The sequence below is a fragment of the Triticum dicoccoides genome, chromosome 2B (genome assembly GCF_002162155.2).
Source record: "Triticum dicoccoides isolate Atlit2015 ecotype Zavitan chromosome 2B, WEW_v2.0, whole genome shotgun sequence".
NCBI lineage: Eukaryota > Viridiplantae > Streptophyta > Magnoliopsida > Poales > Poaceae > Triticum > Triticum dicoccoides.
In genome coordinates this window covers 208,827,148-208,839,451 of record NC_041383.1, presented here as the reverse complement: position 1 = coordinate 208,839,451, position 12,304 = coordinate 208,827,148, and positions in this window count along the sequence as shown.

Sequence of the window (12,304 nt, the reverse complement as noted above, 5' to 3'; positions counted from 1 at the left end):
ATCCACCGGACCGACCACCCCTTGGGCGCAACAGGGCGGCTAATGGCACCACACACAAGTCAGCACACGATTTACGTGAGCACCTGGAAGAAAAAGCCGGTATGACTAGGTCCATCTATGGATCCAGGAAGCGTTCTCCAGCGCAGGATCACGGCCACCAAAACGACCATATTGATCGAATACCAGCTCGGAATCAACACCGAAAACTACAACCGTAGGTGGCATGCCAGGACACATCCAAATACGGGGGTGCCGCGCACCCCCTATGTTTCACCGATGAGGTGCTGGATCATGAATTTCCAGAGGATTTAAACCCGTAAACATAGAGGCATACGATGGAACGACAGACCCTGTGGTCTGGGTTGAAGACTTTATTCTTCACATCCACATGGCCCGCGGAGATGATCTCCACGCCATCAAATACCTGCCCCTCAAGTTGAAAGGACCAGCTCGATACTGGTTGAAAAGCCTCCCTGAAAACTCAATTGGAAGTTGGGAGGAACTTGAGGACTCTTTCAGTGCTAATTTTCAAGGGACCTATGTCCGACCTTCGGATGCTGACGACCTAAGTCACATAATCCAACAACCCGAAGAGTCAGCCCGTAAGCTTTGGAACAGATTTCTCACTAAGAAGAATCAAATCGTCGACTGCCCGGATGCCGAAGCCTTAGCGGTTTTCAAGCATAGTATCTGGGACGAATGGCTAGCCAGACACCTCGGCCATGAAAAGCCAAGGACAATGGTAGCCTTAACAAGCCTTATGACCCGCTTTTGCGCGGGCGAGGACAGCTGGTTGGCCCGCAGCGGCACCAGCGACCCAAGCACATCCGAAGTCAGGGATGGCAATGGGAAGCCGTGACGTAACAAAAGCAAGCATCGTAATAATGAAGACATCCCAGACAACGCGATGGTCAACTGCGGATTCAGGGGCTCTCGACCCGGTCAGCGGAAAAAGCGATTTAAAGGCAGTAGAGATGGACCGTCCAGCCTAAACAAGATTCTAGACAGATTATGTCAGATTCATGGCACCCCCAAAAAACCTGTAAACCACACCAACAGAGAATGCTGGGTCTTCAAGCAGGCCGACAAACTAAATGCCAAACACAAGGGGAGGGAGACGCCAAGTGAAGACGAGGATGAGCCCCGCCAGCCGAACACTGGGGGACAGAAATTTTTTCCACCAGAGGTCAAAACAGTGAACATGATTTACGCAACTCATATACCAAAGAGAAGGCGCAAGCGCGCACTCCTAGACGTATACACTGTAGAGCCCTTCGCCCCCAAGTTCAGCCCTTGGTCGGTATGCTCGATCACTTTTGATCGCAGGGATCGTCCGACTAGTATCCGGCATGGAGGATCGGCTGCCTTGGTGCTCGACCCAATAATTAACGGATACCATCTCACCCAAGTCCTTATAGACGGCGGAAGTAGTCTTAATCTGATATATCAGGACACTGTCTGCAAGATGGGGATAGACCCATCAAGAATCAGCCAAAGCAATACTACCTTTAAAGGAGTAATACCAGGCGTTGAGGCCCACTGCACGGGCTCTCTAGTACTAGAGGTTGTATTCGGTTCACCCGACAACTTCTGAAGCAAAGAACTAATCTTCGACATCGCTCCATTCCGAAGCGGCTACCATGCACTACTCGGAAGAATGGCCTTCGCCCGTTTCAATGCAGTTCCGCATTACGCTTATCTTAAACTCAAGATGCCCGGTGAGGGAGTCCTGGATTAGGGGGTATCCGGACAGCCGGACTATATACTTTGGCTTGACTGTTGGACTATGAAGATACAAGATTGAAGACTTCGTCCCGTATCCGGATGGGACTCTCCTTTGCATGGAAGGCAAGCTTGGCGATTCAGATGTTAGATCTCCTTCTCTATAACCGACTATGTGTAACCCTAGCCTCCTCCGATGTCTATATAAACTGGAGGGTTTAGTCCGTAGGACGAGGACAATCAGAATCGTAGGATAGCTCTTAGGGTTTAGCCTCTACGATCTCGTGGTAGATCAACTCTTGTAATACTCATAGCATCAAGATCAATCAAGCAGGAAGTAGGGTATTACCTCCATCGAGAGGGCCCGAACCTGGGTAAAACATTGTGTCCCCTGCCTCCTGTTACCATTAGCCTTAGACACACAGTTCGGGACCCCCTACCCGAGATCCGTCAGTTTTGACACCGACATTGGTGATTTCATTGAGAGTTCCTCTATGTCATCATTGTAAGGCTCGATGGCTCCTTCAATCGTCAACAACAATGCGGTCCAGGGTGAGACTTTTCTCCCCGGAAAGATCTTCGTGTTCGGCGGCTTCGCACTGCGGGCCAATTCACTTGGCCATCTGGAGCAGATCGACAGCTACGCCCCTGGCCATCAGGTCAGGTTCTAAAACTTGAACTACACGACCGACATCCGCGAAGATTTGATCCTCGACGGATTCGGGTCTGCGTCAGGAGCACAGAACAGTCACGACAAGCATGACTTAGATCTTCTGTCGGATAGTACTCGGGATATCGCACCCGCAGCAGCTTCGGACCTAAATCCGGAGCAGATAGCGTCGTCCGAGGACGGGGGGATGGAGCCCGCCATGGAGGCTGCATACTCATCGGTGTTGGAGCCGAACATAGACTCCACCTCTAAGGAAACCTGTGTTGCCAGACCCCCGGACTCGTTTCCGGCCGTGGGTCCCAGACCACGCGCGTCCATGCCCATCGAAGCCGATTGGGCGCCAATCGTGGAGTTCACCGCCGTGGATATCTTTCAGCGCTCGCCCTTTGGTGACGTGCTAAACTCTTTAAGGTCTCTCTCTTTGTCAGGAGACCCTTGGCCAAACTACGTCCGGCTCGAGTGGACGGACGACGAAGACCGCGGCCCGCCCACCACCCACTTAATAGCCACTCTCGATGACCTAACAAACATGCTTGACTACGAGTCCGACGACATCGACGGTATGGACGTTGATGCATGGGATGATCTGGAACCACCGCCCACAGGGCGCTGGACTGCCACCTCATCATATGATATATACATGGTGGACACGCCTAAGGAGGACAACGGCGACAAAAAGGACACAACGGAACATGCGCCGCTCCAAGTCCAGTCACAGTAAAAATAGTGATAACAACGAAAGGAAAATTGACACCCCGGTCGGCTCCAAAGGCAACAACGACCATATGGACCCAGCGATGGAGCAGGATGAGCCAGGTCATGCCAAACACAGCCCGGAGTAGACGCCTAATCACAGCGATCCTAAGGGTCAAACCCACCAACCTACCTCCGGAGAGGAGGACAGTCCGGACGACGATGCATTCATCATCCCGGAAAAATGCCTGGAACAAGATAACCTCCGCAGAAGGCTGATGGCCACTGCGAGGAGCCTAAAGAAGCAAAAGCAAAGGCTTAAGGGCACGCAGGCTACGCTCAACCGCAGGTGGAAAAAGTGCTAGACACCAAAGAAAAATATGGCGACGATCGCCATACAAAGAGCTACCCAAAGCGCAAACTACTGCCTGAATTCGACGATGAAGCCGTAGAGCCCATTCCGCCGAAGAACAATACAGCCAATCGGGCGGACCAACAACTTCATGGCCGTGATAGAGCAGCTACTGACGATGCACACGATTTACGTGAGCTCCTGAACAAAAAGGCCGACGCGACCAGGTCCATCTATGGATCTAGAGAACATGCTCCGGCAAGGGATTATGGTCACGAAGACGATCACACTAATCGAATACCAGTTCGGAATCAACACCAGACACAACACCAGTCGACAGTATGCCACGACATGTCCAGATACAGAGGGGCGGCGCACCCTCTGTGCTTCACCGACGAGGTGCTGGATCACGAATTTCCACAGGGATTCAAACCCGTGAACATAGAGGCATACGATGGAACGACAGACCCTGGGGTCTGGATTGAGGATTTTATCATTCATATCCACATGGCTCGTGGGGATGACCTCCACGCCATCAAATACCTCCCCCTCAAGTTGAAAGGGTCAGATCGACACTGGTTGAAAAGCCTCCCCGAAAATTCAATCAGAAGTTGGGAGGAACTTGAGGACGCTTTCGGGGCCAATTTTCAAGGGACCTATGTCCAACCTCCGGAGCAGACGATTTAAGTCACATAATACAACTGCCCAGAGAGTCAGCCCATAAGCTTTGGAACAGATTTCTCATCAAGAATATCAAATTGTCGATTGTCCGGATGCTGAAGCCCTAGCGCCCTTCAAGCACAGTATCCGGGATGAGTGGCTTGCCAGACACCTCGGCCAAGAAAAACCGAGGACAATGGCAGCCTTAACAAGCCTTATGACCCGCTTCTGCGCGGGCGAGGATGGCTAGTTGGCCCGTAGAGGCACCAGTTACCTAGGCACATCCAAAATTAGGGATGGCAACGGGAAGCCACGGCACAATAAAAACAAGCATCGAAACAAGGAAGAAAGTCTGGACAACACGGCGATCAATGCCGGATTCAGGGGCTCTCGACCCGGTCAGCAAAAGAAGCCATTTAAAGGCAGCAAAGAGGGACCGTCCGGCCTGAACAAAGTCCTGGACAGATTGTGCCAAATTCATGGCACCCTCGAAAAACCTGCAAATCACACTCACAGAGAATGCTGGGTCTTCAAGCAGGCCGGCAAGTTAAATGTCGAACACAAGGGAAGAGAAACACCAAGTGAAGACGAGGATGAGCCTCGCCAGCTGAACACTGGAGGACAGAAAAAATCCCGCCAGAAGTCAAAACAATAAACATGGTCTACGCGACTCACATACCAAAGAGAAGGCGCAAACGCGCGCTCAGAGACGTATACGCTATAGAGCCCGTCGCCCCCAAATTAAACCCCTGGTCGGCCTGCCCGATCACCTTCGATCACAGGGACCACCCGACTAGTATCCGGCACAGAGGATCGGCTGCCTTGGCGCTCGACCCAATAATCAATGGATACCATCTGACTTGTGTCCTCATGGACGGCGGCAGTAGTCTTAATCTGATATATCAGGAGACTGTCCGCAAGATGGGGATAGACCCATCCAGAATCAGCCAAAGTAACACCACCTTTAAAGGAGTGATACCAGGCGTTGAGGCCCGCTGCAGGGGCTCCCTCGTATTAGAGGCGACATTCGGTTCTCCCGACAACTTCAGAAGCAAAGAATTACTCTTCGACATCGCTCTGTTCCGAAGCGGTTATCATGCGTTACTCGGAAGAACAGCCTTCGCTCGCTTCAACACAGTACCGCACTACGCCTACCTTAAACTCAAGATGCCCGGTCCATGTGGCGTCATCACCCTTAGTGGAAACACAGAGCATTCCCTACGTGCGGAAGAGTATGTGGCGGCTCTAGCAGCCGGACACTAAGCGGCCTCTCCTATCAGAATGCATGATCGGTCATTAAGACCACAGACACGGTTAGACGAGTCCGGTGCACCACCGTCGGTAACAGCCCACATAAACCTGAGCTGGGTGCTATATATATTCCCCCATAGGTGGAACCAGGGGCTGCAAACATGTAATAAAGCCCACAATTTAGCGTGACCTTATTAACATGCCAATGTCTCACATTTCTACTATCCATTGAGAATAAACCAACTTTTCGCACGCTTACGCCATACTCTTTTACATGAGTTTTCCTTTTTACAGACACCATTTGTGCGACACCCTTCCAGGATACGGCACAACAGAGACAAAGGCGCAGACGTGCAGCAGGGCCCCGCTCAAAGGTTTCTCTCTATATTAAGCCCCTGTGTAAACCTTCTTTACTGTCTCTTGTTGCTTGACATCCCACGGGTAGTCAATACACCCGCAGGGGATACTGGCGTTATTGGCATTTCACCACGACAGATTAATGCACATACCTGGAAATACAGGGTTCATAATCAAGGGCGCTACTCAGCCCAGTATATGTTATAAAGTCCGAATACCTTCGGGAGTGTTCGACGTCGCGAGTTTGGCCTTATATGCATCAGCTCTGAATCATGTCTTTGGTCAAATGTTGGGTTTGCCCAGCTCCTGGGTTTGCTGCCTTACATTCCTTTCTATCGGTTAAGGCGGCCAAAGGAGAACTACTGCGATTGTGCCGTAGTTATTCCGGATGAGCACCTCAGTAGAGAAAGCCGAAAACTGACTGTCATGATACAACGAGAGACTGGTCAACCACTCGAGGACTCATCGGAATCTTTGGGATTCCACCGCATTAACGAAGGACCGTTTCCCGGTCATGCACATACGCGCCCGTATCCGGATGCACGCGAAGGTACCATGGGCTACATAGTAGCCCCACCGTCAAACTCCTACGGCTAAGTGAAAGTGTTAAAGCTATATAGTCCGGTTGCCTAGTTCGACGTGCGATCACCTCCTTAATGGACCAAGACGTTGGATCAAGTGTGATTATGCACATTTTCACGAACACCCCCGCATTATATGCGTGGGGGCTGAAGCCATAGACTGCTAACTTTCAGGATATATACATACATCAAATGGCCGCACAGGAGGCACTATAACACTTTCGGGCAAAAGTATAAACATAGACTTTATAATCACAATAGAATTGTTTTTACAATTGAACGACTTGTCACTCGAACATGATATTGTTCGAGCACTGAGCCTCTATTAAACGGGCACCTTCTATGACCTGCTCAAAATAGTGCTGGGATGGGTCCTGGCTTCCTGCCGGACTCTGGTTGCAATGCCGGTGGCCTCCATATCCTCCCAATATGTTTTAACACGGGCAAGAGCCATCCGCGCACCCTCTATGCATGCCGACCTCTTCATGGCATCAATTCACGATACGGCGCCAAGGAATTGTTGCACTAAACCAAAATAACTGCCCGACCTTGGTCCCTTCGGCCATAGATGGTCTATTACAGACCTCATTGCAAGACCGGACAACCTATGGAGCTCGGCCATAGCATCCATCCTCTCACTCAATGGCAGCGGGCGTGTTGGAGCATCGAATTGCGACCAGAACAACCTTTCTATTTCATTATCTTTTTGATCCTTGAAGAACTTGGTCGCATCAGCCGCACTTTTTGCCAGATCCGCATACGCGTCTTCAGCGCTCCAAAGCTGATCCAGAGGAGCGTACTTTGGGTCTCCGAACTTCATCCGCAAAAAATAAGGGCTTCCAGCCGCGATTTCTCCTGCCTGTCAAAGCTCGTCCCGCGCAGCTCTAATTTTAGAACGCGTCTCCTTGGCCGCATCCAGGGACTTCTTCAGGTCAGCCGACTTCGCCTGATTCTCCTTTTCGAGGAGCTCATACCGTCCGACATCGTCTCTCAGCTCCACAACCATCTCGACTATTTTGTCTTCGCTTCGGCGATGAGCAGCCTGTTCGGCTCTCAAATCTTCGGCCGCCTTTAGGGCAACCGCATTACTATCCTGAGCTTGTTCCTTGGCTAGGGAAAGTTCCGCCCTCAGGGCCTCCATGGCAGCAGCTCTGCCTGCAACCAAAGCATATCATATTAACATTATGATCCTCCTAATATTTCCTAAACAAATGAGGGAAAAAAAGAGCACATACTCTGTGACTCGTCAAGCCGCTTGTTTACAAGCGTGATGTCGGCGTCCACCACATCAATCTGTCGCCTCAGTTCGGCGAATTCAGCGGTCTAGTCTACCGCCGGACCCTTAGCCACGTGCGCATGAATGTAGTGCGATCATTACTTAGGAGTTTGATCCTCTGTTTGCCGCCTAGGGCTGGCAACCAGGGTCTCAGGGGCTACTATCTATACGGAGCACACCTAGCGCGTGTGGTACAACCGAAAAATTATGTGTTTTGTTACGTACCTCAAAGCCTTTGAGCAGGCTCTTAAAAGCTTCATTCAACCCGCTTGTGGCGGATGAAATCTTCTCAAATACCGTACCCATTAATGTACGGTGATCCTCCGAAAGGACAACTTGTTCCAGAAGGCCCGTTAGTGTGTCCGGCCGGGTGTCGGACTGTTCCGGACCCTTCCTATTGCCCTCCGTGGGAGCCGAACACTCCGGGCTTGGGGCGGTCGAAGTGTTAGCTTCCGGCCTCGATGGATCTGGACTCCTCCGTGACGACACCTCGGGGTCGCCCGCCCCATGGGGCGGAGAGTCAGGTGGGGTTTCACTCTCCATCATCTCCGGAAGAAGATCCCCCGAAGACGAACTCTGTTGAGACAAGCTACTAGCCGAACTGCAAGGGATAGATCCTGGTTATTGTTCTCGGAGGAGGAAGCAATAGCTTTTTATTTATGATTAACTTATAGCTCGGTGGAGGGCTGGCCCATTCGCGGGCATGGTGCGGTGAGGACGCCCTCCGGGGTAGGGCCCCCTGGTGAAGTTCTCTTCCCTTGTTTAGGCGCCTCCGTCTCCAAGTTTTCGGAGGCGGCCCTCTTCTTCCCGCGGGGGGAGGAAACCTTGGATTCACCTCCCTGATTGTCCTCCTTCATGGAGACAGTAATTCCCCCAGTTTGTATGTGCAATGTGTGAAGCTCGGCTTCTCTCTTCTTCCCTTCATCTTTCCCCGAGGGCACTTGACTTACCGCACGTCTAAGCATCCTGGCTATCGCAGGACTAGGCGAGCCTTCGGGAAGTGGGGTCGGACACCTGATCCTTTCCGCCTTGTTGAGCCAATCCTGGCCGCGGACAAGTTTTCAGAATAATGTTGTGATAAGTATAAATGAAGTGTTCGGTTGCAGGGTTACTTACTTGGGTATCTAGGCGGTTGTAGCTCAGGCCCGCATCCTCAGTGGTGTCTGCACACTTCACTCGTGGTCCGAAGAATAATCTATACATCCCTTCGAGCGTCATGCCGAAGAAGTGCTGAACAGTTTGCGGACCTTCTGGGGATAACTCCCACATCCAGAGAGGTCGACGTTTGCACGGCAGGGCCCGTCGAACTAGCATTACCTGAATTATTCTGATAAGACCGATATCCCTCTCAAGAAGCTCCTGAATTCGGCCCTGCAATGTCGGTACGTCATTAGCAGGCCCCCAATCCAGTCCCATGTTGGCCCACGACGCCAGTTGAGGCGGAGGGCTCGAGCGGAAGGCAGGGGCAGCCGCCCACTTTCTGCCTTGGGGAGCTGTGACGTAGAACCACCTCCGTTGCCACAGATCGGACACCTCTTGGAAGGAACCCTCTGGCCATGGGGCATCGGCGTTTCTGCTTATTGGAGCGCCTCCGCACTCCATGTGTCGCCCCTCGATCACCTTCGGCTTTATATTGAAGGTCTTGAGCCATAAGCCGAAGTGTGGGGTTATGTGGAGGAAGGCTTCGCACACGATGATGAACGACGAGATATGAAGGATGGAATCCGGGGGTAGATCGTGAAAATCTAGCCCATAATAGAACATGAGCCCTCTCACGAAGGGATCAAGAGTAAAGCCTAAGCCTCAGAGGAAGTGAGAAATGAATACAACGTTCTCCTTGGGTTCGGGAGTGGGGATGACCTGCCCTGGAGCAGGAAGCCTGTGTTTGACGTCGGCGGTCAGATATCTAGCCTCCCTGAGCTTCGCAATGTCCTCCTCTATGACAGAGGAGGCCATCCACAGACCTTGAAGGTTGGATCCGGACATGATTGGAGATCCGAAGTACCTAAGCTTGAGCTTCGGGTGTTGGAACTCGAGATGCAAAAAGGCGCAAGCGTGGTAAGAAAGGGATAGGCCTTGACCCCTCTATAAAGAGGGTGAATATCAAGCGTCCTCAGCGTAACCGTTTGGGACTTGCCTAAAAACACGGAGTGATGCCAACAGACGTGGTTGGGTTACTCGTACCCGTATTAATGAGGATCCCATCATAAGGGGACATGATCTCTGCTTCGACAAGACGTGCCGAGGAAACCGCCTCGCAATATGTGCGGTGGCTGGTTGTGAAAAAACGGTTTGAATAATGACTCGGCCATGGTGTGATGTCATGTTGTCTAAAGCTGTCAGCAGATTAGATTTCTGGAATATTGTTCTCTCTACGGTGGAATGTGAAATTTATCTTGCAGAGCTGGACATTATTTAAGTGTTCAAGATTTAATTTGGAGTATTCGGAGATGGAACCCGCCTTGCAAAGCCGAACAAAATCTGCGCGCCGGACTCATCGTCATTGAAGCCTGGTTCAGGGGCTATTGAGGGAGTCCTGGATTAGGGGGTATCCGGATAGCCGGACTATATACTTTGGCCGGACTGTTGGACTATGAATACAAGATTGAAGACTTCGTCCCGTGTCCGGATGGGACTCTCCTTTGCATGGAAGGCAAGCTTGGCGATTCGGATGTTAGATCTCCTTCTCTATAACCGACTATGTGTAACCCTAGCCTCCTCCGGTGTCTATATAAACCGGAGAGTTTAGTCCGTAGGACGAGGACAATCAGAATCATAGGCTAGCTCCTAGGGTTTAGCCTCTACGATCTCGTGGTAGATCAACTCTTATAATACTCATATCATCAAGATCAATCAAGCAGGAAGTAGGGTATTACATCCATCGAGAGGGCCCGAACCTGGGTAAAACATCGTGTCCCCTGCCTCCTGTTACCATTAGACTTAGACGCACAGTTTGGGACCCCCTACCCAAGATCCGCCGGTTTTGACACTGACACCCGGTCCACGTGGCGTCATCACAATGAGCGGAAATACAAAACATTCTCTACATGCGGAAGAATACGTGGCGGCTCTAGCAGCCGAACGACCTCTCCAACCAGAATAACTGATCGGTCGTCAAGACCACGGACATGGTTAGACGTGTCCGGCGCACCACTTGTTGTGGCAGCCTAGATAAACCTGAGCTTGGGTGGATGGATATACCCCAATAGGTGGTGCTAGGGGCTGCCCTCATGTAAAAAAGGCCCATAGTTCGGCTCGACCCTATTAAAACAATAATAGATTGCATTTTTATGTTTATAAAGAATAACCAACTTTTCGCATGAAGTCTTTCACCTGGGTTTTCATTTTTACAGATGATCATTGTGCTACACCCTTTCAGGATACGGCACAACGGAGGCAAAGGCGTAGACGTGCAGTAGGGCCCCGCCCAAAGGTTTCTCTTTAGATTAAGCCCCTGTGTAAAGCTTTTTTAATGTCTCTTGTTGCTTGACACCCTCCGGGCACTTAACACAACCGAGAGGGATACTGGCGTTATTGGCATTTCATGACGCCAGATTAATGCATGTACCTGGAAATTTAGTGCTCATTATCGAGGGCGTTACTCATCCCACTATATGTTGTAAAGTCCAAATACCTTAGGGAGTGTTCGGCGTTGCGAGTTTGGACTTATATGTATCAGCTCCAAATCATGTCTTTGGTCAATAGTTGGGTTTGCCTGGATCCCGTGCTTTGCTACCTTACGTTCCGCTCTATCGGCTAAGGTGGCACCAGGAGAACTACTACGATTGTGCCCTGGTTCATCTGGATGAGCACCTCAGTAGAGAAAGCTGAAAACTGACTGTCATGATAATGCGCGAGACTGGTCAACCACTTGATGACTAAGCGGAATCTTCGCGATTCCTCCGCATTAACGAAGGGCCGGTTTCCCGGTCATGTACGTACGTGCATTGTATTCGGATGAACGGGGAAGTACCAGGGGCTATATAGTAGCCCCACCGTCAAACTCCTATGGTTAAGTGAAAGTGTTAAAGCTATATAGTCCGATTGCCTTGTTCGCCGCGCTATCACCTCCTTAATGGACCAAGACATTGGATCAAGTGTGATTACGCGCTTTATTGAACACCCCCGCATTATATGCGTGGGGGCTGAAGCCGACGACTGCAAACTTTCAGGCTATATACATACATACATAAACAGCTGCACAGGAGGCACTATAATACTTTTGGGAAAAAGTACAAACACAACCTTTATAATCAAAATAGCATTGTTTTTACAATCAAGATACATGTCACTCGAACATGGTTCTCTTCAAGCATTGAGCCTGTATTAAACGAGCGCCTTCTAGGACTTCTTCAAAATAGTGCTCGGGCGAGTCCTGGCCTCCGGTCGGACGCCTGGTTGCAATAGCGGTGGCCTCCACCCCTGCCCAGTATGTTTTAACATGGGCAAGAGCCATCCGCGCACCCTCTATGCACGCCGACCTCTTTACAGCGTCGATATGCGGCACAACATGAAGAAATCTTTGCACTAAACCAAAATAATTATCCATACTTGGTTCCTTCGGCCAAAGATGATCCAGGATAGACCTCATGGCAAACCCAGACAACCTATGGAGCTCGACCCACTCGGCCATTTGCTCGTTCAACAGCAGCAGACGCTTTGGAGCGCTGAACTACGACCAGAACAATCTTTCCACCTCATGATCTTTTTGATCTTTGAAATACTCAGCCGCATCAGTAGCA